The 26,798-nt window shown below is 40.7% G+C and overlaps 1 protein-coding gene across 2 annotated transcripts in view; it reads right to left on the reverse strand.

Moving 5' to 3' along the window:
* The window catches only part of LOC119654308 (protein slit), a 364,703-nt gene extending 338,185 nt beyond the window's left edge, over nt 1–26,518 (reverse strand). For both annotated transcript variants that reach the window (XM_038059629.1, XM_038059628.1), the window contains exon 1: nt 26,100–26,518. The gene's annotated coding sequence lies outside the window, so the exon portion shown is untranslated. The remainder of the gene's footprint in view (nt 1–26,099) is intronic.
* Between the last annotated feature and the right edge of the window lie 280 nt (nt 26,519–26,798).

The raw sequence follows: 26,798 nt of genomic DNA on the forward strand, positions 1-26,798 counted from the left end.
AGTGACTCCGCCTTGAAGGTAATATATAGTGTGATAACCTTGCATCACATCGCTGATTGTCGTCACCACCGTGCTAGAAAGTCCTCTAGGAATGTTTCCTCAAAACCTTACCTTAAGTATAGCGCAATTCATCGGACATGCCGAAGGTCCTCTTGGTAGCAGCTCCATTATACCGCGCTATGGTGGTAAGGCTTAACTGTTCAGTATACTGATTTCCGGGGCTTAGTGGAAGGGGAAACAGCAATACGTTGGGTAGGACCGCAAAAGAAAAGTAACGTCCACACGTCTTCCTTTAGATCATGTGACCCTTCATCATCATCAACGGCACAACAACCAGTATCCGCTCTAGGCCTGCCTTAATAAGGAACTCCAGACATCCCGGTTTTGGGTCGAGGTCCACCAATTCGATATCCCTAGAAGCTGTCTGGCGTCCTGACCCACGCCATCGCTCCATCTTAGGCAGAGTCTGCCTCGTCTTCTTTTCCTACCATAGATATTGCCCTTATAGACTTTCCGGGTGGGATCATCCTCATCCATACGGATTAAGTGACCCGCCCACCGTATCCTATTAAGCCGAATTTTATCCACAACCGGACGGTCATGGTATCGCTCATAGATTTCGTCATTGTGTAGGCTACGGAATCGTCCATCCTCATGTAGGGGGCCAAAAATTCTTCGGAGGATTCTTCTCTCGAACGCGGCCAAGAGTTCGCAATGTATCTTCCTATGAACCCAAGTTTCCGAGGAATACATGAGGACTGGCAAGATCATAGTCTTGTACAGTAAAAGCTTTGACCCTATGGAGAGACGTTTCGAGCGGAACAGTCTTTGTAAGCTGAAATAGGCTCTGTTGGCTGAGAACAACCTTGCGCGGATTTCATTATCGTAGTTGTTATCGGTTGTGATTTTCGACCCTAGATAGGAGAAATTGTCAACGGTCTCAAAGTTGTATTCTCCTATCCTTATTCTTCTTCGCGTTTGTTTGACCAGTGCGGTTTGATGTTGTTGGTGGATTCGTCTTCGGTGCTGACGTTGCCACCATATATTTTGTCTTGCCTTCATTGATGTCCAGCCCAAGATCTCGCGTCGCCTGCTCGATCTGGATGAAGGTAGTTTGCACTTTTCGGGTGGTTCTTCCCGTGATGTCGATATCGTCAGCATAGGCCAGTAGTTGGGTGGACTTGAAGAGGTTCGTACCTCTTGCATTTACCTCAGCATCACGGATCACTTTCTCGAGGGCCAGGTTAAAGAGGACGCATGATAGCGCATCCCCTTGTCGTAGACCGTTGTTGATGTCTAATGGTCTTGAGAGTGATCCTGCTGCTTTTATCTAGCCTCGCACATTGGTCAGGGTCAGCCTAGTCAGTCTTATTAATTTCGTCGGGATACCGAATTCTCTCATGGCCGGGTACAGTTTTACCCTGGCTATGCTATCATAGGCGGCTTTAAAGTCGATGAACAGATGGTGCAACTGTTGTCCATATTCCAATAGTTTTTCCATCGCTTGCCGCAGAGAGAAAATCTGATCTGTTGTTGATTTGCTGGAGTGAAGCCTCTTTGGTATGGGCCAATGATGTTCTGGGCGTATGGGGCTATCCGGCCTAGCAAGATAGTGGAGAATATCTTATAGATGGTACTCAGCAACGTGATACCTCTATAATTGCTGCACTGTGTGATATCTCCCTTTTTATGTATGAGACATTCGCTGTCCCATACCTTGAGCACAAGTTGATGAACCACTTGGTGTAACTGGTCAAATCCATATTTAACCAATTCGGCTGTAATTCCATCGGCTCCTGGCGACTTATGATTTTTTAGCCGATGAATTGAACGGACTGTTTCTCCTAAACTTTGTGGTGGCAGTATTTGTCCGTCGTCTTCAGTTGGCGGGACCTCCAACTCGCCGATGTTCTGGTTGTTCAGTAGCTCATCAAAGTACTCAACCCATCGCTCTAATATGCCCATTCTCTCGGAAATCAGATTTCCCTCTTTGTCTCGGCAGGATGAGCATCGAGGTGTGTAAGGCTTCATCCTGCTGACTTGTTGGTAAAACTTCCGCGCCTGATGCGATTGCTCCCTGTACTTTTCTAGTTCATAGACTTGTTGGTTCTCCCAGGCTTCCTTTTTCCGTTTGTGAAGTCGCTTCTCCGCTCGACGGAGTTCGTGATAAGTCTCTGCGCGTGCCCGCGTTCTTTGAGAATGCAACATTACTCGGTATGCGGCAATCTTCCGCTCCGTTGCTAGTTTACATTCATCGTCAAACCAGCCGTTCCGACTCCTTTTACGGCTGGGGCCAAGTATGTTTGTGGCCGTATCCATGATAACGTTCTTCAGGTGATTGTGAAGATCATTTGTTGATCCTTCATCTCCAGGTCCTCTGTTGACTGCGGTTATGGCGGCATCCATTTCCCTCTTATAGGTGTCGCGGAGGGTTGTGTTGTGGATGGCTTCAGTGTTCACTCTCACCTGATTGTCAGAGGGGATTCTAGGTGGTATTGTTATTCGAGCTCGAAGCACCATCCCAACGAGATAGTGATCCGAGTCTATATTGGCCCCCCTATATGTTCTGACATTCATCAAGTCTGAGACGTGGTCAATTTGGTTGAAAGTAGTCCCGTCTGGAGAGGCCACGTATGTTTGTGGACCGCTTTCCGCGCAAACCAGGTACTTCACACAACCATTTCGTGTGACCCTGCTAATTGAATAGTCCGCAGTCCGTTATCATTTGTTTTTTCGTGTAAGCTATGGGAGCCAACGTATCGCCTGAATAGGGGCTCCTTCCCTTCTTGGCTGCTAAAATCCCCAAGTATGATTTTGATATCATATCTGGGACAGGCTTCTAGGGTTCGTTCTACTGCCTCGTAGAAGGTATCCTTCTCCGACTCTGCAGTCTCCTCTGTAGGGGCGTGAACGTTTATGAGGCTTATATTTTTTTATATGTGATGCTTGGCCCTATTTTATTTCCTGTTCAGCGCAAGACATGACACAACAACACCTTGTGGGATTTAGACGAACGAAGTCCGCTCCTTTCACGAAAGGCAGTTTGCAAGCGTAGAAAGCTATGAAGAGTTTCTTAATCCGCAATTATATATTTAGTCGCTAATTAGCATTCGCATCCAGAATGGCACGATTGCAAGGAAATGGGACTATTTGACCATTCAATGTAGTGGTGTTGAACTCAGGTTTAGGAAAGGCTTCACTACCGACATAGTTGAGCGTATTGTTTGTGACATAACCATCCTCCACGCATACTAGTAGGGCAAATAGTTATGATACCTGACCCCAGGGCTTACGAAAGTTTTCAATACTCTTAAAGCGAAAAATAAATGCTTAGTCAAACAGGAATTCCACGTTTCCCAGGCAAGTGTAGTAAACGCTAAACATCTCGCTAAACATATTAAATAACGACGAAGCTTGAAGTTTCTGGGGTTGCGGCAAATAACTTCCGTACACCCTTGAAGTTCATGTTTCCATGAAGCTGTCCCAATAATAGCTCGGAAAAGCCTAAGGAATCAAACATTTTCGGGTACAAGTACAACAGCGGACCGTCTATACAATTATTTCTTACTTACTTTGAACGGGATTTTTTGACATTCGCGCATTTCGACTCGCCCCACATTGGACGCCATTTTTAGAGAATATTTCAGGTAGTGAAAAGGCTATTTGACGGTGAACAGACGACTATTTCGTTAGGGTTATTTTCAACTATAAAGCAGACCTGAATGGTCAATAGTCTTCAAGTAATGAGATATAGTTTTGCTCTCATGATTCATATTGGTTAAATTAGGGTGGTCGTCTGCTCACCGGCCATCAGGTGAGAGGGCAAACTTATATTTGCATGCAAAGTTAATTGAACGGCATGGGTTCATTCCTTATAGAACTACTGTCATCAAGGCGCTTAACGCCAAACGAGTCTTCGTTGTATTCGATCCCTCTAAAAAGTGCGACCAAATGGCGTATTGAAATAAATGCGGTCCATTTCAGACATCTTCCCATTGATAATAGACGTTTTGTTTCCTCTTCTTACTTAAGCACCAGGTACGCTCCGTCTTTGGAGTTCAAATTCGAAAATCTCATCTTCATTATTAAATAAAGCGGTCACTATCTGTCAAACTGAAAACTGATCTAATTACTAGACAGCCTGCCAGACAATCCTCTCAAGAGGCCATGCCTTGCAAAGGAATGTTGATCGATTTTGTATCTTGGTGCCTACGCGGATCATTGCCGGTTTAGTAAAAGATACTTTGACCCCATCTAGGCCTTCCTGAACCTGCACCAGCCGTTACTTTTTCTGCGTCATTCTGGAAAGTGGCTTCCATTGCATGACAAAATCAGTAATGGAGCTGTTGCCCCTTCTCTTTAATAGACATACATCCAATACGAGACGCCATTATCATAATACCGGTGACAGTCGACAGGTTCAACAAAACAAAAACAAACAAAATAGTTGGCAAAGGCCTACTACTCTTTTTAATCGGCCTCGTGGCGAGTTCGAATATGCCACGGAGAGCACCGGTGCTCGCATCTGTCAGTCGAACCCTGTTGAATTTTTTAATATCGACCTAAAGAGACTGAATTATCCTGGAAATCCATAAAATTCACCAAAATGACCAGAAACGCGTACATATAACTTGCCTCTTAAAACGATCAGCAACTTATTTGCCAAAATTCAGACTACTTAATTGGTTGAGCAATCTCGACTAAGCAAATACCTAGAGTAGATGACCACGAAGACTAGACACTTTAATACTGATGCAGTAATCTATAAATTTTGAATGTTATTTATGCTTCGGAAACGACTGACATGAATTAAGGGTAGATCAGTTTTTCCTCTACGTCCTTTTATTTTCGATATGGGATAAGTTAAAATTCTGCAATGAGCTTCTCGTTAACGGTATCGAGGTTCTCCAGAATGCTTACTCCAACTTGAGGAGAGATTCCAGGGGCACAGTCTGACGAAACTCCGGAGAGTATTCTTCTCCCTCTTGAGGTTTTGACAAAATGCTTATATGCAAATATGTTCATCAACAGCACAGCTCAGGATAATGCAATATTTTCCCGTTTTTACTTCAGTATCCAAAAATCATGTAACTCAACCCGTAGTTTCGGAACTTAAAAACGAGATGACCCTGAACTCCGCGAATCTAGCGACACTGTATTTCATTCAACACAACATCATCGGTAAAGGAAAACTAACAGTGAGGCATACCCTCAAACCTAGGTATGCAGAGATGAAATTTCCCAGACAGGACGAAAAGGTGGTCATCCTAGCATCACTTTCTTCTGGAAAATTGTCAAACCAATTAATAATGAAGATGCAAGCAAACAGACGCTAGGTTATCAGAAAGGTTCACGAGGCTATAATCTCCCAAGAAGTTTCCTCTAAGGGGAATTATTTATGGAAGATATTATGAAACCCCGTTTCTGTGTGAGGGCCTAAGATTTAACATCGAAGGATACAGTAACATTTTGAAGGCGCTGCTTATATTCTGAGTGATCCACTCGGTAGCAGAAAGAAGTTATTATTTTCCAGTAGAGCCCTGCTCACGATTATAAGACAAGTAGGGCCTAAGCTTTTACTGGTAACTTGCCCTACCACGTTCCAAATTCGTCACCTCCGACTAGCCTAGGCCACAATTTGCCTGACTGTTACTTGTGTAAATTATTGAAGGAGAGGCCAATGCAGAATCCCATAAAACTAAAGGAGCGGAACGCCATGATTCTAGAGAAGTATCCAACGTTAATAAGGAATGCTATTCTTGATAGCTACTAATCAGTTGGAAATGAGAAATAATGAGGGGGACCGAGGGACGACAGGAAGACACATCCATCACGTTGCCAATAATAACAATGGGCAACGGCCCCTTGATTTCGTCTCTAGTAGCGAAATGACAGTAAGCACCTCATTGGTCCCAAATGGGCGCATATACAAAAGAAGTTGCATATGCACCATCTTCAGATGGCCTGACTTATAACCAAACCAATTATATGCCTATTGAGAAAAAATGGACCACTAGCATCTTTGCATATCCACACTGTACGTAAACACAGCCAGCCCCATTGAGAGACTCAACTTCGATAGACCCCAAAGTTTTTGTTATTCTGAAAAAAGTTGACACTTATACACAAGGACCTAGAAAACAAACTCGTCAATGACGTATGGGGTAAAGGGCATTAGTAAATGCGTCGCCGCCACAATATTAGGAATAGAACCCCGGAAAAAAAGGTAGGCTTCCTAAGAAATAATGTATAGAAAAAATTATGTTTGCAGACAATATACATATATTACGGCTTACTAGAAGGAGGATCAATATGATGACTTTCGGATAATAGCCAATAGGATACTGAGGAGAAAGAAAAAGCACCACGCACTCTGGAGCAAAGCAATGAAAGGAATAATGATTTGATACCAACAAAAAATAAGTACATCAAGAAATAAAGACGATGGTATCACCAACGGAAAAGAAAAGGGGATCAGAGGTTGGGTGCCGTACTTCACGGATCTCCACAACTCCTCTGAAACAATACAAACGAGTGAGTTGGCAATCTTGGAAGTCGAGGACAGCATTACTGGAGTATATGTAGCGAAGGACCTGAAAGCAAACAAAGCGCGAGGAATCTGATATACCCACGATGCTTTTGAAAGGCGGCAATAATTAGGTAAAAAGGCCATCTTCTAGATCATTTGTCTAATAAACAAAAAAGTCTCGAAAGTGGCATGCGACACCCCTGTAAATGTTTCACTGCATTGCTCAGGGTACAAACTTTTCACGAAATGCTGGAAAACAGGCTACACGAAAAAGTCTTCGAGGTGTATCAAGACGACTTCAGAGATGAGCACTCAAAAATAGATCAGCTATTCATCGCTGAACAAGTGTTTGCGAAGTACTTGGAGTTTAACATCGACGTCTACCAGATATTTGTCGATTTCAAATCAGCATACGACAATATCAGCAATCCAGCCCTACCAGTTCGCCACACAAGAGCAACCGTGATGGGCTCGGTATTACAGGAAAAATCCTCGGAGCAATTTAAGAGGATGACGGATGGCGAATCAGGTATAAAAGAGAGCTGTATGGTATATACATAGATAACGAACCGGAGGTCCCTAAGGTGATAAAATTGTGGAAGTTTTAGAGCTGGCCACGTTCAACGAAAGGGCAACTCAAGAATACCTAAAATGCTATTCAAAGTGTAAATGGTGGCTAAGAACTGCTACCTTAACTAGATTTTATCCAACCTTTTCGTCTTACAATGACGGCAAGTAAGAGTACTTTGAATGCCGTGTTTTTCCTGACAAAAACCGGCAAAAAAGGTGCCACAGCATTCGTTAGTTGATCGAAAAATGGAGGACTCTCAAAGAAGCTTGTAATCAAAAATTTTACTGTAAAAAATCACTCCTTTTGCAATTTCTTACCGACCGCGACAAAATCCGCAGAGTTCTAGGAAATGTTCATGATTGACGTCTGGGGGGACATTAAGGTATGACCATGACGTACATGGGGAATGTGCACTTTGTCAGGAAGATGAGACATCAAGGCGGCCGTCGGTTGACTATAGGACAATAGTTTCTAAAGTGATGTTTTTACATTATAAGTAGGTAGAAACCATAGGAGGGTGATTACGACTACATCATTGTTTGATACCACCCCAAATAAAAAGTTGAGCGAGACTGTGTCCCGCGACAAATGCTGACATTGTGAACAATGTTTATTTATCTTCGCATGCTATGAATTTCAAATTCTATCATCCCACACATATCCTTTCGCCTGAATCGATAAAAACACTATTTTCACGCTGTTTATCGAAAACAAATCAAGTGCACCATAAAATAGGACAATAAAATGGGAGTTGCTCCCCGAAATGGTTCATGTTTCACATGTTTGTCCCGACATTGCAACAATTCCAATATGACGACTACATTATTGTTCGCCTTTCTCCATTATGGGATGTGAAGATATACATTTGACTAGGTACCATATATAATGCATTTGTACATACTCAACTCGGAAAACTCATCATAAACTATAGTGGTCATACATATGTTGTTAATAATCCATAAAACTGGTTAGCTGATTGGCCGCCCTTCTGGCCATTTTATGCATGTGGCGGCCAGCAATAACCACTCCACTACCGATGTTGCTGCTGTTGTGGCAATAATAAAGACAACAAGAGAAACAACACAGAAATAATAAAAGTGGATACACGTACTTCACTGTGGCCGTTATAAAAGTATCTAGATACGAGATGAAAAGATGAAATGAAATGAATGTGTCAAAAAAGACACCATGTTTTGTCACCGAGCGGCCAGTGTTCCATTAGTTAAGGTCTTGTCTTGGGGGAGAAATGCAACTAGGAAAAAACAACAGAAAATTCAGCTCCAATTTCAATACGTTATGGGATTAAGTGTGCTGTTGAGCGCCTGGTGCTTTGTTGATTCAGATGACTATGTTAAGCGAAAATCTGCATCTTGTTGTGATTGTTGTTATTTCAATGAATTTCAGATCGTGGCGACTTAATCCCTTTGAGAGCTTGTTCGAGAGGGGATTAAAATGTAGAGAGAACATGATTAGCGATTTCTTTTCAATTAAGTTTTTTTTTTTCAAAGTGAATTTTTCTATGCAATGAAATTTGGAACGGTAATTTTGATCCTTTTAGGTATGAGAAAGAAAATAGCTTGACGTAGTTCTATCTTTCTATTGAATACCGATGTATCTTTACATGACATCTGATACAACCGCTATAATACTGGATTCTAGTTGAATACAAGAATCGAAGACTAAATTATAAATTTATTCATTATTATCTGCTGTTAGTCGCATTAGCATTTAAAGTTCAGATAAACGGTTCTACATCAATCAATCAAAAGAATTCTCAAGTCTTGCGTCATCAATATATAATTATTTAGGAGAGATAAAAAAAATTTCTTAGATTTATAAAGATCAATTATAGATTCTACGCTTCTTGTGAGTTGCGCAGACCGTCAGGACTCATGCATATGGCTCGGAATGCCTAATCGCAAATGTTACCACAACCATGTCTAATCCAATTCCTCTATAACACACCAATTTCCTTCCCTATCGTTTGCTTGTTACAAATATTTTCAAAAATGCCAAGCTGACATCTCCATCCTTCAAATTTCAAAAGAAACCGGAATCACTTTGTTTCGCCACAATAGATGCAGTAATGACCGCCGGCAAACCGTAAAAAGACTCCTAACTAAGGAGAAGAATAGTTTTCTATAAATCATTATTATCCTTGAAAAATGGCAAACTGCCTAGAAGAAAGGGAGAAAGTAGCAAAAAATTAGTCAAACGCATACATAGGTTTTTTGAGGAAAATGGGACCCTTAGGACGATGATTTTTTTAGAAATAGGACATGAGAGTTGATTTTTAAGGTTCTGTATAAAACAAAGCTTTTTTAAAAATCGGTTGACAGTCTATCTGTCAGAGGAATGCATTATCTGAGTGAAATGATGAGATGCAAACTAGTTACGAATTTCCATGGTTTTTTCTAAGTTTGTCCTTCTTGAGTAGAATGTTGATTTTTACAATATTTTTACATTCGCTCGAGTACCAAATCTGGCATGTCTTCTGCATCACCTACGATCAATTTTTATAATCTCCGCAAGAAAATTCCACTAAAAAATAGAGGAAAACATCTTCCCAAACACCACGTCTCCATACACAAGTACGCAATACAATTTATACTAGACAAGCTGATTTTTTTTTCCTGAAAAAGGATAAATCCACATGTCAACCAACCATCAACGGAAAAATGCCAGGACGTTTCCGTAGAATTGAAATTGAAATGTGCAACAAACGAACAAAGCAGCAGTCAACAAATAAAAGCGAATAATAATCCTCCCCGGGAGCGGCGACTATGACGGTGATATGGTATTAAGAAGACAACGACCGACTCGGTATGAACAGGATCAGGTAAACTAAGAGTTTCTTTTATGCAGAGAAGATTTTCTCTAAGGACGCTACGCCTTCTGTAATTGCTCGGGACGACAACGCATAATAGCACCTTCTGAATAGATACTTGTTCGCTGATGGCTATAGATTTGAAGGTCTGAAGTGCCGAGAGAAAACTGGAAAAGTTCTTTACGTGATTGAAAGGTTCACCAGAACGGTATAAATAATAAAATCGGCTGGAGTGGTATTTTTTTTTGCAAAAGCAAAAACCAAGCACTTTGCATGGTTTTGCCTTTTCGTGAGGGTATATTTAGGTGACCACTTATAGTGATGTGGTATAGACATTTGCTCATTTTGAGCAAAGAATTTCCAGGAGATCCTACGAGCATAAATAAGAACAAAAAAAGTAAAACTGTAGGAAGTAAAGGACCCAAATCGACTAAATATCGAATCTTGGATGAGTAAGCATTAGATCGAAATAATAATTTCCATTTAAAGGGCGGATTATCTGATAAGAACAACCATGAATTTCTTTTCCACTAGATAGCTTTTTTGCTAGTCAGTTATATCTTTTCGTACTGAGACCCAACTATAGTGGTTTCAACACTGAAAATCGATTTATTTTATTAGCTTAAAGGATGGTTTGAGCCTTTTCAGTAAAGGAGAGAAAATTTGGTGCCTGAAAAAAATCTTTTTCTGAAATTCCACGCTCTCTTCAAAGTGCAATGGAGTGCTCTGAAAATATTGCCTAAAATCTAGAGTACGGTCTAAAAGATTTGTCTTTTAATATTTTGGTATTTCTAACTTCTGTAATATACTTCCTTTTGTTGGCAAATATACAAACTTCAGCAAAAATGATGACAGAAAATCTTTAAGGATAGAATGGACTAAAATCCACAAGAGAATTTTGAAAGGTACACTGATCATGCAAAAAGAAATTGGCCACTCTATTGAAAAGACTTAAAAAAACCAAAGATTGAACAGTTGATGAACCTTAGTAGTCCCAGAATAGCAACTTCGGACGTTTGTTGAATTTCATTATTCACAAAATCTTACCTACTCTAATACTTTTTGCTTAATCGAATTGTCCTTTGCATTTCTTTATAGTTTCCGAAACAACGAAATGACTACCGCTTCCTTGATCATAATTTTCCAAAAGGATCTCCTGTGCCTTCAGTCTTAGCGCAAAAATCAACAACTGTACGGCCCCACGATCCTTAGCTTTGAGCAGATATTCATTCACTTGCTGAAAATTCAGGTATTATACGCAAGGATTCTTGCGCTATGAAAATTTTAACTGACATGCATATCTTTCCAGATTTGCCGTCGTTTCATCCCCTCTAAATAAATTGTAACTAATAGTTTCTGTATTCTGCTTTGGAGTTATCAACATTTCCTTCTGCCTCTTAACGCTTTTCGCCAGCGGGCCACCCTTCACGAACAAAAATCCCACACCCTACTGAGTATGCTAATGTCCTTTGGAAGCCACCACCTTTCATTTTGTGCTCTCCCGAAAGGCCTGCTTCCGCGATGTCTGAGGGCTCCTTGGGGCAACGTCTCTCGGATTAGTTTGTTCCTTTGTTTTACCATTTCCTCCATATTTTTTGTTTTTTGTCATTGCATGTTATCCATAAAGGTCTGCAGTAGACTCAGGGGTTTACGAAATTTCTGCTGTAGTTCTACTTTAGTACCCATTGTAGCGAGTGCCAGCAGCGCTGATTTATTTTCCACCTCCGGAAATATTTTAATAGCGAGTTTGTGACAGTTTGGAGTTTGTCCGTGATTAGTTTACTGTTTTTGGACGTTTGGAAGATACAGGTGTCGTCTGCGAAAAGTGACAGCCTGGTGTTTAGAAGAGAGAATGTTGGGATGTCTGCAATGTATATGGTGTAAAGGAGCGGTGAGAGAGGTGATCCCTGAGGAACTCCTGCTTCGATTGGGTGTACACTAGAGTTATGTTTCTCTATTTAGACCGAGAAGGATCTGTTTTGTAGATAAGATTCTACAATATATGTGATTTGGGACGGGACTTGAAATTTTTTCATCTTATAAATAAGATCAGAATGTGGGACTTTGTCAAATGCTTTGTTAATGTCGAACATGATCATGCCTGTTGATTGCCTTCGGTTTAGACCTGATCGGATGTTGTCTACCACTCTTGCGAATTGAAGCTCGCAGGAGTGGTTTTGCTTGAATCCGTATTGGGCTTCCGGAATGATGTTTTCCCGCGATTTTGGCAATGGTCGGCAGAAGGCTAATTGGCCTCCAGTTTTGAGGGATCCTTTCCTAGTTTTGGAATAACAATAATTATTGCTTTCTTCCAATCTTTAGGATAGTATTCCATTTTGAACATTGCGTTGAAAATAATGTAGATGGACTCTATCCTATTTTCAGGTATGTTTTGGAGACATTCGTTGGAGATATTGTTCCAACCCGGAGTTTCTCTTTTGTTGAGAGTTTGGATTATGTTGGAGATTTCTGTTTTGTCAGTTTGGAGATGGAATTCCTGACTTGTGAGAGAATTTGTCTCTGAAGTTGATTGTAGAACATCAGGAAGTGATCATTATGAACTTTCTTCCGAAGGTCTGGCAATAATAAAGATTCTGCGAAAACTGAAATAGGCCCTGCAAAAGCCTTCAAATAGTCAACCACACATGCATAAAAAAAAATTAAATTCAAAGAGGATTTAAAAAAAGCTGAAGCTGAAGTAGATTCGACTTTACTATTTCTCAGTGAATTTGAAGCAAAAGGAAGGAAAGGAAGGAAACAAATTGGAACCCGGAATTTCCATGTTTCGGGTAGCAATGGACTATTGGTGTTGGTTGAAGTCAACCAGGAGTGCAGAGCTTACACCCCCAAACACTGCGGTTTCATTGAAGTGTCCTGTCGACACGCGCTATCTCGCTTCTTTGCTAATCCACTTTCTACAATGCTTAACTTAATGACCACTACCCTAGATTAGTGTTTAGTATGTAGTTTTTTTGATGCGTGTTCCTAAATGCTAGAAATCTGAGATCTTTCCCAGTAAATCGTAATAACAACTTTTTTGTTTAAATTAGGAAGTACGCTCGTCTTGAACGCGTCAACAGAAGAGACATTTGCATGCTTGCCTTTATCGCAAGGATAATCTATAGCTTCAATGATCCAAAAACGCATGAAAAAGCATCTCGAAATCTTGATCGACAGAAAGCAGGCTGGTTTCTGTTCTGGGTCCTCCTTTACTTAACACTTTTGGGATCATTGTGGAGCAGTGTGCGATGTTGGGGCATTCCTGTGGCTTTATTCAGGTAAAATCTGGGATGTATGAGAAGTCCAAAATATAATTCACCGGAGTTGCTTCTTTTCAAGTGTACTTTTTTTTCGAAATCCAGTATATGAAGTTCAAATCATCTAACTAACTTTAACTATGATCATCATGATTTTATTGACACTTTCCAGCTTGGTAGTTTCTGAGACCCCTGTCTTACTTCAAGATTATATTTAGCCACTACAACCAATGTTAAATGTGAGACTGGTTTCGTTGTGCTAAACATGGCCTTTCATTTGGTACCTCGCATACTTGTTCGGAGAAAAAAAACCCACTTCGAATTTTACACAAAAGAAAAACAATTGAAGTCCTTTCTAGGCCTATTGGTGTGGGAAAAATAAAATATTCCTGTTTTGCGACAGGTCCAGTGTTCGAGAAACGCTTTAAAAACAATATTCGAAAAACGCGTTCTTTGAAAATACTGGGACCGGACTTCTTTCGAGATTTAACCAAATTCACGGTTGGGTGAGAACGAGTTGATATCAAAACAAAACACAAAGATTAATTTTGATTAGTTGGTTTTATTGCCCGCACAAAGCAGGATGAGAAGAAAATAGAAGATGGAAACGAAAACGAAAACGAGAACGAGAAAACAGTAAACAGCGAATTGCGCGTGAAAGATGATGATAAACGTCAAGCGGAGATGTAGAAAAAGAACCGCTGTAAATTTACACAAGTTGGGTTCATAAGAATGATGTCCTGGTGAATTGCCGCTTGAAATCCATTTTGACTTTGTTGAGAAGCGGGAGATTTGAACATCCAGTTATTTGATATTCTTAGCAGCGGCCTGCCGTTCTCGCCTACGCCATACTTCAATCTGAGGGAGGTTCTGCCATGTCTTATACTGCCACCATAGACTTGGATCACTTGTTGGATTATCTTAGCCCATATAGGTTAGACAACCTACTCACTGGAGTGTATTGTTTCAGATTTTCACCAAATCTAAATATTTGTTTTATTGTTTGAGATTCATAGATGATTTAATAGTGAAGATCTGGCAGACCTTTTCGAAAGTGATGTGTTATTGGGTTAAATTCCCCCTCCTATCGTATTCGGGATATTATTGATTCTTAGTTGTTGCCAGTGTCGCACTGCGGTCTATATGAAAGAAATAGGTACCATGATAAAACTGACCATCCCAAACAGATAAGGTTGTATGGAAACTTATCATGCCAGAATTCATGCTTCTCATTATAGCTAGAAACCATAAAGTGGACGACCTAATGGGCTCCAACGGTGGACTCCAATAAGTTGCGGTGGGTAAGGCACCAATAGGCAAAAACTAAGGACTACAACCTATCAAGCAAGATAAAAGGCGGAAGTACTGAAATACTGAAAATGGATCTCATGATAAGGCCTATATACATATATATCCATTTATATTTAACGATTGGTGGAGATGTCTACATTTGTCCTAAGTCAAACAGCGGCATGGTTCAGTTCAATGACTAAGATTCTGTGTGAAAACGTCAGCCACTTTCGAAATAAAAAATTCCCCAAAGCTTTTAGTTTATGGACTAGAATGTAGGAATTAGTTGTTTTTCCATCATTACAATCGAACCAAGCAACATTAGTAACGGTTTTACTTACTTCGTATCGCCTGGCAGAGGTGTGTTTGCATCTAAGGAGTACCCTCTGGTCTCACGACGAAATCGCAAGCAATTTTTGAATTAAAAATGTGGATTGTTGACCAAAAGCGAGTGGTCTAGGTATTATATGGTAGGAGTCAGTTCCTCCTCGAAATTAGTGCGGCTTACTATCAAGTATGTAAATGGAGACTCAGGATATATTCAAATTTTCCAACTCTGTTTCTTCTTCTTCTTTTTATGCTTTTTCCTTAACTCTTAATAAGATTTCGAACATATGCGCCTTATATTTGGGCAGACCTAGGTATGCTAAAGAATGGTGACACATCTAAAAGCCATGATTTCATTCGAGTAAAGTAATATGTTACTAGAGAATAACCCTAAAGTAGCGGTCTTGTACTATTTTTGTGCACTTCACTTAGAACGTCATTATCCTCATACTTTTCACTTCGCCCAAAAGAGTTGCAAATAACCGCCCCATCTCACACCCCGGTCTTGTACAGAGGTCCACCAATTCGATATTCCTAAGAGCTGTCTGTCCTCTTGCCCTACGCCATCGTTCCATCTTAGGCAGGGTTTGCCTCGTCTTCTTTTTCTACCATAGATATTGCCCTTATAAACTTTCCGGGCTGGATCATTCTCATCCATGCGGATTAAGTGACCTATCCACCGCAACCTGTTGAGCTGGATTTAATCCACAACCAGACGGTCGTGGCATCGCTCATAAATTTTGTCGTTATGTAGGCTACGGAATTTTCCATCCTCATGTAGGGGGCGGTTAACTCTTCGGAGGATTCTTCTCTCGAACGCGGCTAATAGTTCGCAATTTTTTTTGCCAAGAACCCAGGTTTCCGAGAAATACATGTATTTTCGCCGCATTTTTCAGTTTTATTTTCGTAAAGGGAAGAATGCTCTGAAACTGGTGAGAAAATTAGATAAAATTTACGGTGATGGTAATTCATAAGACTGTTATAGCCATAACCGCTTCCAGCTATACCGCGCTGGTAATTTCGATATCAAAGATGTTTCGAAGTGTGTGCCAAAGCACGATTGAAGCATTGAAGATCAGTCAAAAAAGTGTTAACTTCTATCTAAAGAAACTTGGATACCTAAGCAGCCTGGAAATATGGATTTCTCATAAACTCAAATAAGTTCATTTGACGGGGGGGTCTAAACATCCGTGGTATGCTATCTAAGCAGGAAGCAAACGATTCTTTTTGAAAAAAATGGTAACTGGTGAAGAGAAGAAAATTATAGACAACCAACTAGAATTTAAACGGGCATGGTTCGGACGGAATGATTCGCCGTAAACGACTTTAAAGGTAGAACTTCATCAAAGGAAAATTATGCTCTCAGTATAGTGGGATTGTTAAGCTCTTCTTGTGCTACTTCAACAATCGAACAATCAGCAGAGCAGATATGACTAAAGCACCTAAATTGTAAAAGAGCCGTGTTTCACGCTGATAATGCGAGATCCTACACACGCTTCGCTACTGATAAAAAATGTTGAAGCCTCAATGGGATGTGTTGCTCTACTCAGTATACTTGACTGACTTTACGCTGCCAGACTTCCATTTATTTCGCTCTTTTCATAACTCCTTGCATTGGATAACATCACATTTAGATGGGGCGGAAAGTTGGTCCCTTGTTGTGCTGTGATTTTGGTCTACCTATGCATTCCTTATATAGCAATAATCTCCTGAACTGTGCCGAAGCAAAATGACGACATTGGGGGATGACGTCTTTATTTGAACAGGAATATGCTGAAGAAATCATGCGGGAAATGCAAGAAGCCACCAATCGCATAAATGGGTGGACTGTACTTATATACAATACTTAAATAAACAAAGTCCACAATAATCTCAATAGAATCGCAATTTCAATGAAATAAAATTGAAAATTTAAGTGTGAGGTTTGAAAGAGGTCCCGAAAGGAAGGAACACATTGAGTAAAACAGAGTATCAGACAATACTCAAAAGAAACTGCTGAATAAGATACATCCAGTTATAGTATTACTCGGGGTATTTTCAGCGAGCAAAAATCTCTCATGCTATGTCTTAGACGGTCGTCTTCAAAAATTTCTCCCCGCTTTTAAGTCTTTCTCTGTTGCTACGTGGGAGTAGGGCATCAAAAGTAACCACTAGTGTCACTTCAAAACTTGAAGGCTTCATTAATACCTGGCTGCGACGTATCATCCGAGTACGCCGGCGTTACACTTGGTCGACGCTCAGGCCTGTCACCCGTGAGCGAGGGGATTGGTAGCGGAAATGGCAGTGGATAGGTCACAAAGTAAGGAAGAGCGACAATTCCATTGCTGCTATGCCATTGCAATGACATTCACACTCCCGGGATATTGACGAGCGGTTCGCCCCAAGAGCACTTGGCAGAGAGCAGTAGAGGAGGCTGGAGGCATTTCGGGAAGTCCTGGGGGTGTTTAAGCGTATTTTAGCGAATCGTAGCGTATGGGGGTGAAGGGGTGAATAGCAGCCATTTTAGTTAAGTTGATGATGCCGAGGAAATTCGCGGAAAATTCAAAACTAAAGTAACAAAGATATAGTAACAAACAAAACATCATCCAAAGTTAACCGTAATACAATAAATAACTAGCACAAACCCTCAACTGTGAGTTTGGTACTTCTACTTGAATGGAACAGGGTACAATGGGAAATATGAGTGCCCCTGCGTAGTTCCCGTTGAAATCCATAAAAAAGTAGAAGAGCCCCTACGAACCGTGTTTTCCTTGAGCCTATAATATCCTTTTAATCCCAAACAATTTCCAGAAAATGGCAAACATATGCTAAATATATATAGCGGTGTCTGGAAGCCCCTCCTTCCTGATATACGCGTATTAGAAAATTTATTAAGCGTCGCGTGCATATTACACCCAATCGACTTCACCCAGGACCTTCGTAAAATTTCTTTTGATTTACAGGATGCGGTAATTAAGGTTGACTCTAGTAGAGTATTTTTCATGTTTCCACAGACTAGAAAAGTAAACGGTTTCAAGTCACGCTTGTAAGGTCAGTTTCGTGTCGGATATTACGGACAAATAAATACTAATTGTTCCAACAATAACCATGCTGACCACTAATAAATTATGCAAAATTTCCCTTTTCATGTATAAAAATGGAGAATTATGCAAAGTTCCCCCTGAAAATATTCAGCAAGGATAATACTCATTTGAATCGTAAATTTCACTTCCTAAGGAGTTTTCAAGTGGTTTCGGTATATAAATTCGAGGAAAAATGTTTATTAATTTCATTGAGTTATTTTTGGAATAATGTTGTAGGGATACGTGGGATGTTACGGAGGTGGAAGAAATTTAGAAATATGCAGATCTTGTGTCGTCCTCTTTGTGAAACTTTTACTTGAGATAGATATCTAGATACGTTTGGGTGCGCCTTTTGATCTTCCTTAATATTCTATTTGTAATTAAAATTTCTGAATCACTAACCAACTGTATCATACATACATAACAGGAAAAGACCCTAAGCCTGCCTCCCATCGAGTCCTGATGATTCGATTATCCGTATTTTCGGCTAATTCATACAAATTTGCCGGTCTCCAGAGTTAATTTTCTCTATTTTGCACTCCGGATAATTGGTACTCCCAATATTTCGTTCCAACTCGCCAGTCCCTTGACCATACGAATTATCGGGATTCTACTGTAATTATAAAATAAATAAAAACGGTGGAATGTTCTCTTTACTAAATATAGTTTATTTCCAAATCATTTCACCCAATTCACCAATAAAATCTTTTCTAGGAAAGTTGCTAAAAGTAGGTTTGCTCCCTGGAGGCTAAACATGAATATCGGCTACATTTGTGGAATTTTATCTATTCAATACTCATTTTTCCCGGAAGAGCATCGTTTTAGCCTTACTGAATATTGCCGCTTATGACTCAGAGGGGAAAAAATATTTTTTCTCTGAAATGTTGGGAATACAGCCACCCTGGGATAATCTTGCTAAATTGGCTTCAGGAATTCAATTCAAATTTCAATTCTGATGAAACCCACTAAATGGATGAAATTCATGTATTTTTGGATAAGCATTGGCGATACAATTCGAGGTCTTGGCTCTGGTCTGAATTCTAATAAAAAACGATTAATTAAAAAGCGACACGGTTTTACGGTTTCGTACCAGGGCAGAGGCAGTCGTCCGGTGCTGTCTCACCTTTCCCCTGAGAGCATCGCGACCGGAGCGGTTCGCTGATGTAAAATGCTCCATTATATAATTCAAAGAACAAGATATGACTACGAATTAAGTTATTTTACATTTTGAGCCAAAGCTGAAAACATTTTCACGTCTGGCCGAAAAAATTGACAGATTTACACTCAATATAATTCGTAGTTACGCCATGTTCTGCGAATTGTATAATGGAGCATTTTACATCTTCGAACTGCTTCGATCACGCTGCTCCCAGGGCAGAGATGAAGCAGCGTCTGACGAGTTCCCTTTGACCTGGTACGAAGCCCAAACGAGGGGTCCGTGGACCAGAAAAAAGAGGGAGTTTGGTTCGGTCCGACATCAAGTAGATACGGACTTAGGATCCTTCAATCCTCAAAAAAAAAAAAAAAACGATTAATTGCTCGGATTTCCACAGTGTTTTATCACTATCCTAGGGAAAAACCTCTGAAGCTGCCATTTCTTGAGCCACTCATGTGGTTTACTAACTATTAGTTAGTAAAATTTAACGTCTCAACTCCAAGCCCTATCCTTAAATATCAACAGCTTGCCATTTTCCTTTCAACTTTACACTTCATCAATATCTTCTGCCTTTTTAGCCTTTACTCCGGTTATTAGCGGGGTGGACTTGGCTGGATCATCTAGTGCATCAGGCCATCGTTGTTTTAATTTGAATGATGGTCTGAGGCGACTTTTTTACACAGAGAGAGCGTATGCAACTATCTTGTGGGACTTATGTAGTCGCGTTCCTCTGGTGTCGGTGGAGATCTTTCTGAAAAGGGGCTGGCCTGCCTTTCGTTTTAATTCTGTTTAAGTTGCCAATGGATTAATAGGCGTATACTGCATCTGCACTTGAGTTATCGTGCCCATCATCGTCGACTTTATGACCATACTTCTGCAGGATGTAAAATCGAAAAGGCGCTGTCCATTACCATTACTCTCCCCATTGAGGCTGGATAAGAGCAGGTAAGCCGAAGATTTCAAAATGATTCCCTAGATCCAAATGTAAACCCCAGACCAGAAGCAACCTGCCATTTGTTGATAGAGTCATCGAGATGTTTTCTGATATTTTTCAGGATTATTTGGGCTGTTATTTTCTCAACAACAAGGAGCACTCAAATATCCAACAGCCGTCGCATTGAGGATGGGTGTTTTTTGGGAATTTTAACAACCATCCCATTCTTCTTCTCATTAGAAAAATCTCAGATTTCCAGAATTTCTAAATTACTACTACTACTACTACTCCGCAAAAACTTAAGTCGTTTTAAGAAAAAGTTGTATAAGGATACTGTTAAGTCCAGTCGCTTTGTTCCGTTCGAGTGTATTGATCAGGTCGCTTATGATTGTTTGTTGACGGTGAGCACCTATTCCATCCACATGAAGTTAAATTGCAATGAACATTATACGATTAACAGTTCTGAAATCATTATTCTTTGCTTCAGTTTCTCCTTCTCATGCAGCAGTAATTTTCCGTTTCCACGGCGTATGCGCAAGCGACATCAGGGCTCAAGGGTGTTATGTTCGTACCACTTTCAGCAATCAACACAGTCTTCAATTCTTTACTTTGACCGATTTGCTTCCATAGTTCCACTATGCTCCAGAAGGGCGCTTCGTCAACAATCATTGTCCAGATCCAACCTAGAAACAATGCAGTAATTTTAACTCTACCTCATCAAGCAAAACCTTGGGCGACATAGTATAATCCTTGCAAAATCAAAAGAAGACCTGCAAATACTTCTTGGGGAGAATAAGATTAAATCCTTTATTTACAACTTTTTTTGTTGAGGATGTTGGGAGTCCTGAGCCCGCATGCACTTGATGACGGACCGGACCACTAGGAAAGCAATATACTTCTTCTCTTGTGGTCTACAGACTCCTCTTTTTCGGTTAAACACCCAAGTTTATCAAAAATCTTGACTGACCATTTCGGCTAGGGGAGCAATGTGACCGCCGAAGTGAATTCGTTTCATGAGGATGCTGGGAGTTCTGAATCCTCATCCACTTGATCACGGACCGGACCACTTAGAAAACAACATACTTCCGCTTTTCACTTTGGCCTGGTCTAAGTTTGAACTTAGGACGGAGTTCACTTAAATATAATTCGCCGTGCTTGCGATTATATATAAATGGAGTCATCAGTTCAGTCGGGACAGCGGTCACGACCAGACGTGACATTTCAGAACCAACCAACGAGGAGAAAAACCTTCAGTTTTTGGAGCAATTTGAACCGACTTCGGTCGGCAGTAAGCCGCGACGGATAAGAAAAAAAAAATTTCAAGATTAATTCTACCGACCGACGGACGTTAGTCGGATGGATAACATCTATTTTTATAGTTTTTTTATTCTCCACAGGTGGAAATCGCATCCTCAGGACAGAATTGCAGGTAGCGGCAGCAGCAGAAAAGCAAGGAAATGTCCGCCGAGAAGGCGAAGACCGGGGACCTTTCTGACAAAGAGGGGGGCCCCAGCCCCGGAGATGAGTTTTGAGTAGACTTGCTTGAAATTATTACCATGCTGAAAGAGGAGATTACTGAACTCCGAGCAGAACTTAGAGCGGGGAGAGAGAAGCAGCAGAAAAGGACCAGCAGCAGCTACAACAGCAAACGGAGCAATTGGGGCAATTGATGGAACTGATGGACGACATCCTGGTATGTGCATTTGCTTTCACCGAGGCAGTAATTGTAGAAAGCAACAACTACTAAGCGGCAACATCGGAGGATCAGTTTAACTTTGTAACAAGGCGAAAGCCGAAAAAAGTAAGATTATTGCCAAAAATGTGAAGACTGCTAGAAACACTCTGCAGGCTAATCTCACCCCAACCCCCGTCCAGAAAATACCGGTACTTACCTGATACTTCCTAGACGTTCCTAAATTGTTAAGGTCCCTTAAGTCGAAAGGGATAAAAACCACTTTAAATAATATGAGGGCGGATAGGACTCTCATCTTCGCCGAATGCATCGAGGATCACGGTAAAATCTTCGCTCTTATCAAAGAGCAAGGCCAGCACCCCTCAACACTTGTGGAATTCTTTGAGCGACAGCTCAATGCAACCCCTCCTAGCAACAGAACGGCTCTTACTTCGACTGTTGATTCAACAGTCAGAGAATTCACTTAATTAATAATAGCTACTTCCCATCCACCTGGAAAATAGCCAAGATTATAGCCATCCGAAAAAGAGGTGCCTCCTGCGAACCTGGGAAGTTCAGGGCCGTTCCACTTTTATCTAACTTAAGGAAACTTTTTGAGAGAGCATGGACAGTGGGACTAGTCTAGCACTACAATTTCAATAACATAATGCCAGATCATCATCATCGGATTCCGTGCTAAACACAGAACATAGCACGCTCTGAGCTACCTCCACGACACGACTTAACGTGAACAATAAACCTACGATAGCATGTGCTCTGAACTTGGAAAAGGTCTTTGATTCTGTCTGGGTGAACGGACTAATCTATAAACTATGATAATTAAGTACGAATTCCTAATCCCGATGATCAGACTTGCCATCAGTTCTTCGAGACTCGACATTTTTACATCAGTGTTGGAAATGAGATTTCCGATCTCCTGCCGGTAACAAGGGCAGGGATCCATTTCTGGTTCCACTCTGTACAACATTTTCACAGCTGATGTCCCCTTCCCTGAGGTCGGTACGGTATGCTGATGATACTCTCGTCTACTCCTCCACCTTCCGACCCGAAAAGGCAGTTAGCGAAATAGAGAAATACTGGGTTGACTTCTGCTACTACTACCATAGCTGGGGTATTAAACGTAATTCAGCGAAGACGCAAGTCTGTATTTTCTAGATACTTCTGATCTAGATCCATCCACAGGAAGGCTAAGCGCCTGAAACTGGAAATCGGGAATTCTATAGAGAGATGGCCGAAATCGATCAAATATCTAGGAATCAATTTCAATGAATTTGTAGCATTTAATAATCATGTCAAACTCAGTATTGGCAAGGCAAATGGTGCATTGGGTAGCATCTACACTCTTCTTCGTAAGAAAGTGGGTCTAAGCACCAAAACCAAACTAATCCTTTACAGGATTCACATCAGGCCTATGATATGCTACGGAGCCCCTTCGTGGATCGTTTGCTCTTTGAAAGCCATCGATAAATGCATGTCTTTCTAATGCCGTGTATTGAGACACTGCACTGGATTGTCTTACAATTGGAAGACCAAGAAGTGCGACAGAAACGCCGAAGTATACCATGCGTACCAATTCCAAAACGAGATGGTCTAAACGCGCAGAAAGCTTTTTAGTTGAAGTCATATATTAACGCTCGTAGCTGCCAACTTCACAAACAGCTAACTTCCTTTCCTGCTGCGAGAAAGTTTTCTGTTTCGACTTGACAAGAGGAAAAAGTCGACCGGACTTGGCAAATTACCCATATTAATTTTTAAAAGTAATTTGCACCAGTTTGTGGCTAACCACTGGACGCTGAAAGTCCACTTCCCACAAAGAGTAAGCAGACGTTCTTCTTGTTCTCCAAAAAAAAAGAAAACTGTTTCTTTCCTAATTGGTAGAAACCTTACCCAACTTGTCAGGCCTGGAATACAGATTTTTATATAACCCGAAAAAACGTTCAATTTCCATCCTCATCTCTGTAAACTAATCCTTAACTTTCTAAAAGGGTATAAAAGGATTGCACGATAGCCAAAGGACAACCGCGGAAAGTTAACAAATCATTCCAACCTCATTCGTGGAAGTTTTCGGGATAAACCTGGCCTGTAGGGACTCTGAAAGTATTGACGCGTACAGCCGGTTGACCAAAGTCCTATATATATAAATATGTCGATGATCTTATCATTCACTTCTCTACAAAGGATATAATATGTTGTGAGGCCCCCTGAATTCTTATTTGGACGAGCTCTAACGGAAGATCTCAATCCCCAGAAATGTCAAACATGCTGAGGCAGCGAAACGTGAAGTCGCTATAAATTTCTATAAAAATTATCCTCGATTCCCTCGTCATTATTTCGACTTAGAAAAATTTACCATTTTTTCGGACATTTTTTCACAACCAGTCAATTTGGGGCTTCAGTTTTTTATCAGTTATAAATGGGGCTCCAAACTCCTCGGTTTTGAAAAGTGTACGCGGTTTCACATCCACAACTTCACTACAAAGGAGCTTACTTCCTGAACTATGACGATGTTTAATTTGTATTTTTCCACTTGTAGTAGTAGAGCCCTTATTGTCGCTGATCTGTACAGGGATCGCACTTCCAGGTTCCAATAAAATAATTTGGGCTTCGGTTGCAAAATCGCTGCTGCTGAGTCAATCCAGTTGGAAGTATTGGATCAGGTTTCTGAACTGCTTTTTTTATAATGACGTTTGGTCGTCCACCAGCCACTAGCCTGGAGGATTAGGTCATTGTTTTGTAACCTCCTTGACCAAGTCGTGAAGTGGGATAGGATTTAGTATGTTGAAGTTATCTAAGTTATGCTGGGGGTTCACCTATAGTTTCCCTAGCACCTTCCTAAATTTGACTAAGGATAGCACTAGATACGTCCTGTACCCTCCTCTTTACCTGTGCTTGGCATCAGCATGATGCATGCGTTCATTTAATCGTAAATTTTTTCTGCGGTGCATATACATAAAACGATGGTTTTCCCATGAGTCAGACATTATGTCACTCTAGCACCATCAAAGCCACGCATAAACATTTTGTTAAGCCAGCGGCCCCGAAGTTGTCCTGTGGGTAATCATTTAGTATGTCTAGTCTTTCTGCACCCTTCGTTACTTTCCTATCAATATGAAGCCAAGACCTGCTATCCCCAGCATTCATGCAAATTTCACGCCTTTTTACATGAAATAGGTATTAGCATATGAAATGAAGTAATAAACTTTCAGGACATCATTAAATACCCTCAAAAAGTCCTTCTCATAAGAAACTAAAACCAACTGTCGGCCTATCTTCTCATCAACAAGTGCCATGAACACCATTCCAAGTCCATTACTCACACTTATTATTCCCATGGCATCCCTTTGAACTAAAAGAAAATTACAAAATATCATATTTCAACATAGTCACAACATTTGGAATGCTATATTCCCGACTGTATTGCATACAAAATTTAAGATGACATACATTAATAACAGGAATTTCCCGGCCCAGCGGAATTGAGTTACTCTACCCAACTAACACTACCCTCGCCGCCCCAAACACAAAGTCCCTATTCAGATTTCTCAAGGTGCCGAATTTCCAAAACATCTCTTTGGTCTCTGCAAAAACAATAACACCCGTCATCATCATCATCAGCAGCATCATCGGCCAGCCAAAGGCTAAAATCACGTCCCTTCATTTCTTGCAGAACAACAACAAGAACAACGGACCAAGCACAAGAATGGTTTTGCTGGTTGGTGTACTTACTTCCTCAAAACAAGGGAGCAGGAATAATAGCACCAGAGTGCAATGTTACCATTCCTCCATTGAGCCGATTCCAAGAAGGCCTTCTCTCCGATTTCGACCTAATGAATAAATTTGATTCCTCATGTTCGCCAGGCCAGACTTCACGAGCGGCGAAGGCAGGAAGGAAATAAGAGTCCCCTTGGGCTCTATAACTACCGCCTGGGCAACTATAGAATCAGGACTACTATGTTTTATAACTTCCTGAATTCAGGACTGAATCGCTATCTGGAAGAATTTAGTTCTTTGAATGAGTTTCCCCCCGAATTTGGCTTCTCGGCGTACTGTAATAATCTTTGGAAACTTTAGTCCTGTCGTCAGTTTTCGATTTCTTGTCAATCGAAATGCGGAGTACGATGAACGGAGGCAATTAAATTTCAACCAAAATTGTTGGGATTACATCGCTCAAGGGAGTCAGCGACAAGCTGTTGGTGTTTAGAGTGTAAGCAGAAGGAAAATGATTTCAGAAACTGTAAACAAGGAGTAGAAGCGTAAAGACCACTGTTCGGAAGTTTCGAGGACGAAACCACCCCAGTCCAAGGATCTGTTATTTCGGCAGTGTTGTTGAATTATTTCAAGAATTCAATCCTAATTAGGAGGGAAGGGGACACGGCAAATTAATCGTGGGCCCAATCTGATTTCTTAGTCCTTTCGAAAATAAGTTTGTTATCCTGATCCTTGTTGAACTCACCTTGAATGAAAGTCGATCAAGCCTATACTACCGCCCCAATATCCAAGATAATTAATCCTGTTTAAAAAACCGATTGCAACTGTCGAACTCACTTTAGTGCACTATCACTAAAAAAATTGTGTAACAGGGGATAGACAGGTATATCCTTGAATTTTCGGATAAGATACAATATATATCACTGCATTATCAAAATCGCACCTTCTCAACTATCACATTCTGCATTCAATGAACACTCTACACTTCGTCTCCTTATAATCAAAACTCCAAAAATTTATCTACCACTAGAGTGGTATCTTAACTTCTTCTCGGCCAAGATACAAGATATAATATCGTCAAAAGACACCAGACCGATTTCATACACAAACCGAACACGACAAATGTTACTATCAAACTGAACGGACAACTCGAAGGTTGCTCGAGTTCTTGTCTGCCTACGACCAAGAAATTCAAACCTAAAGTATCTGGCAACGTCAAATAGCTTGGGAAAAAGATAAATCTCCACTGAAACAAATCTCTTTCATTCAGAAATGCACAATAGTAGCAGCAGCGGTACAATCAAGCAACATAGTCCGAAAAAATGATTCCGAATCTGAGAAGAGTATTTCAGAGCGCATGCACTCAAATGAAGAGTATCCTTTGCAGGGGCGCTCTTAAAACCGGTTCTACATGGGAAAGAGAAACGAACAACGGTATCTTGAT

This window comes from Hermetia illucens, chromosome 4, assembly GCF_905115235.1.
Source record: "Hermetia illucens chromosome 4, iHerIll2.2.curated.20191125, whole genome shotgun sequence".
NCBI lineage: Eukaryota > Metazoa > Arthropoda > Insecta > Diptera > Stratiomyidae > Hermetia > Hermetia illucens.